Source organism: Oncorhynchus keta, chromosome 19 (assembly GCF_023373465.1).
Source record: "Oncorhynchus keta strain PuntledgeMale-10-30-2019 chromosome 19, Oket_V2, whole genome shotgun sequence".
Taxonomy (NCBI): Eukaryota; Metazoa; Chordata; class Actinopteri; order Salmoniformes; family Salmonidae; genus Oncorhynchus; species Oncorhynchus keta.
In genome coordinates, this window is record NC_068439.1 from 5,804,900 (window position 1) to 5,809,735 (window position 4,836).

Sequence of the window (4,836 nt, forward strand, 5' to 3'; positions counted from 1 at the left end):
CTAGGAAGAAACCTAGAGAGGAACAGGTCAGGGTTCCATAGCCGCAGGCAGAACAGTTGAAACTGGAGCAGCAGCAAGACCAGGTGGACTGAGGACAGCAAGGAGTCATCATGCCAGGTAATGCTAGGACCATCCTGAGGCATGGTCCTAGGGCTCAGGTCCTCTGAGAGAGAGAAAGAAAGAAAGAGAGAATTAGAGAGGACACCGGATAAGACAGGAGAAGTACTGCAGATATAACAGACTGACCCTAGCCCCCGACACATAAACTACTGCAGCATAAATACTGGAGGCTGAGACAGGGGTCGGGAGACACTGTGGCCCCATCTGATGATACCCCCGGACAGGGCCAAACAGGAAGGATATAACCCCATCCGCTTTTCCAAAGCACAGCCCCCACACCACGAGAGAGATATCTTCAACCACCAACTTACCATCCTGAGACAAGGCTGAGTAAACCGTCCAATATATCTTCCCGAACCCAGCTTCGAGGGCATTATCACTTTTATATAACGGGTTACCGTAGAAACCGCACACTGCTCTCGATAGTATCACTGGTCTTTAATAAGCTTTACGTATCATATCGGTTCTACATGTATTACCATGGAGATGAACCGTGAACCGTCTTCACATGAGGCCGATACACGGGGTCATTTATTTTGAAGGAGAACTGCAAATTCCACTATTGTGGCTCCTCCTTATTGTCACGAGCCTCTGAAAACGCTGACTAAGCAGGTTCTGCAGGAAACTGTACTTTATGCAAAAGTTATTCATGATAAACTTCACTATACATAAACTAACACACACAGTTTATTAGAAGTTTACAATGACTAAATTGTAGGTAGGGAAGAGTGGGGTAGATTGAGCCAAATGGATAGATAGATATTACTAGTCACATGTACAGCGAGAGTAGGGTAGATTGGGACAAAGGGATATATAGATTAGATATTACGAGTCACATGTACAGGGAGAGTAGGGTAGATTGGGACAAAGGGATATATAGATTAGATATTACGAGTCACATGTACAGGGAGAGTAGGGTAGTTTGAGACAAAGGGATATATAGATTAGATATTACTAGTCACATGTACAGGGATGCAGATGTAATTAAAACCAAATAAAATGTTATGTGTCACGTGCATCGAATACAACCGGTGTAGACCTCACAGTGAAATGCTGAATACAACAGGTGTAGTAGACCTTACAGTGAAATGCTGAATACAACAGGTGTAGTAGACCTCACAGTGAAATGCCGAATACAACAGGTGTAGTAGACCTCACAGTGAAATGCTGAATACAACAGGTGTAGTAGACCTTACAGTGAAATGCTGAATACAACAGGTGTAGTAGACCTCACAGTGAAATGCTGAATACAACAGGTGTAGTAGACCTCACAGTGAAATGCTGAATACAACAGGTGTAGTAGACCTTACAGTGAAATGCTGAATACAACAGGTGTAGTAGACCTTACAGTGAAATGCTGAATACAGCAGGTGTAGTAGACCTCACAGTGAAATGCTGAATACAACAGGTGTAGTAGACCTTACAGTGAAATGCTGAATACAACAGGTGTAGTAGACCTCACAGTGAAATGCTGAATACAACAGGTGTAGTAGACCTTACAGTGAAATGCTGAATACAACAGGTGTAGTAGACCTCACAGTGAAATGCTGAATACAACAGGTGTAGTAGACCTCACAGTGAAATGCTGAATACAACTGGTGTAGGTAGACCTTACAGTGAAATGCTGAATACAACAGGTGTAGGTAGACCTCACAGTGAAATGCTGAATACAACAGGTGTAGTAGACCTTACAGTGAAATGCTGAATACAACAGGTGTAGTAGACCTCACAGTGAAATGCTGAATACAACAGGTGTAGTAGACCTCACAGTGAAATGCTGAATACAACAGGTGTAGTAGACCTTACAGTGAAATGCTGAATACAACAGGTGTAGTAGACCTCACAGTGAAATGCTGAATACAACAGGTGTAGTAGACCTCACAGTGAAATGCTGAATACAACAGGTGTAGTAGACCTCACAGTGAAATGCTGAATACAACAGGTGTAGTAGACCTCACAGTGAAATGCTGAATAAAACAGGTGTAGTAGACCTCACAGTGAAATGCTGAATACAACAGGTGTAGTAGACCTCACAGTGAAATGCTGAATACAACAGGTGTAGTAGACCTCACAGTGAAATGCTGAATACAACAGGTGTAGTAGACCTCACAGTGAAATGCTGAATAAAACAGGTGTAGTAGACCTCACAGTGAAATGCTGAATACAACAGGTGTAGTAGACCTCACAGTGAAATGCTGAATACAACAGGTGTAGTAGACCTCACAGTGAAATGCTGAATACAACAGGTGTAGTAGACCTCACAGTGAAATGCTGAATAAAACAGGTGTAGTAGACCTCACAGTGAAATGCTGAATACAACAGGTGTAGTAGACCTCACAGTGAAATGCTGAATACAACAGGTGTAGTAGACCTCACAGTGAAATGCTGAATACAACAGGTGTAGTAGACCTCACAGTGAAATGCTGAATAAAACAGGTGTAGTAGACCTCACAGTGAAATGCTGAATACAACAGGTGTAGTAGACCTCACAGTGAAATGCTGAATAAAACAGGTGTAGTAGACCTCACAGTGAAATGCTGAATACAACAGGTGTAGTAGACCTTACAGTGAAATGCTGAATACAACAGGTGTAGTAGACCTCACAGTGAAATACTGGTACAGAGTCAATGTGGAGACTATATACAGGGTGTTACAGTACAGAGTCAATGTGGAGACTATATACAGGGTGTTACAGTACAGAGTCAATGTGGAGACTATATACAGGGGGTACCGGTACAGAGTCAATGTGGAGGCTATCTACAGGGGGTACCGGTACAGAGTCAATGTGGAGGCTATATACAGGGGGTACCGGTACAGAGTCAATGTGGAGGCTATATACAGGGGGTACCGGTACAGAGTCAATGTGGAGGCTATATACAGGGGGTACCGGTACAGAGTCCATGTGGAGGCTATATACAGGGTGTACCGGTACAGAGTCCATGTGGAGGCTATATACAGGAGGTACCGGTACAGAGTCAATGTGGAGGCTATATACAGGGTGTACCGGTACAGAGTCAGTGTGGAGGCTATATACAGGGGGTACTAGTACAGAGTCCATGTGGAGGCTATATACAGGGTGTTACGGTACAGAGTTAATGTGGAGGCTATATACAGGGGTACCGGTACAGAGTCAATGTGGAGGCTATATACAGGGTGTTACGGTACCGAGTCAATGTGGAGGCTATATACAGGGGGTACCGGTACAGAGTCAATGTGGAGGCTATATACAGGGGGTACTAGTACCGAGTCAATGTGGAGGCTATATACAGGGTGTTACGGTACCGAGTCAATGTGGAGGCTATATACAGGGGGTACCGGTACAGAGTCAATGTGGAGGCTATATACAGGGGGTACTAGTACCGAGTCAATGTGGAGGCTATATACAGGGGGTACCGGTACAGAGTCAATGTGGAGGCTATATACAGGGGGTACCGGTACAGTGTCAATGTGGAGGCTATATACAGGGTGTACCGGTACAGAGTCAATGTGGAGGCTATATACCGGGTATTACGGTACAGAGTCAATGTGGAGGCTATATACAGGGTATTACGGTACTGAGTCAATGTGGAGGCTATATAAAGGGTGTTACGGTACAGAGTCAATGTGGAGGCTATATACAGGGTATTACGGTACAGAGTCAATGTGGAGGCTATATACAGGGTATTACGGTACAGAGTCAATGTGGAGGCTATATACAGGGGGTACCGGTACAGTGTCAATGTGGAGGCTATATACAGGGTGTACTGGTACAGAGTCAATGTGGAGGCTATATACAGGGGGTACTGGTACAGAGTCAATGTGGAGGCTATATACAGGGGGTACCGGTACAGAGTCAATGTGGAGGCTATATACAGGGGGTACCGGTACAGTGTCAATGTGGAGGCTATATACAGGGTGTTACGGTACCGAGTCAATGTGGAGGCTATATACCGGATATTACGGTACAGAGTCAATGTGGAGGCTATATACAGGGTATTACGGTACAGAGTCAATGTGGAGGCTATATACAGGGTATTACGGTACAGAGTCAGTGTGGAGGCTATATACAGGGTATTACGGTACAGAGTCAATGTGGAGGCTATATACAGGGTATTACGGTAGAGTCATTGTGGAGGCTATATACAGGGTGTTACGGTACAGAGTCAATGTGGAGGCTATATACAGGGGGTACAGAGTCAATGTGGAGGCTATATACAGGGTATTACGGTACAGTGTTTTCTTCCCTGGTGTAATGCATTATCAGTGGTTTACGTGTTAACAACCCAGCCTATGTTAAAAGTACAAAGTGTTTCTTGAGGTGTTAAAGGCTGTGTTTAAAATAATGTTTCAAACGATTACATAGACAAGAAAAACAAAAAAGTGATTGTGAATGTGTTGAATTGTCGTTTGGGAAATAAAAATAGACATGGTTTTAAAAGGTCATGGTAATATTTAATTCAGGACAGAAATATGTCGGTGGATCAATTCACTCTGTCCAGCCGCTCAATTTACCCCCGGAATAAAAACTATGACAAGAGAACATTTTTGGACAAAGTCTGTTTACATATTTTTAAACTTTCCTTGCATTGACATGAATTCTGATTATTTCCAGAGATACACAACATCCGGAAATATACACTGAACAAAAATATAAAACGCAACATGCAACAATTGACTGAGTTACAGTGCCTATAAGGAACTCAGTCAATTTAAATACATTTGGTCCTAATGTATGGA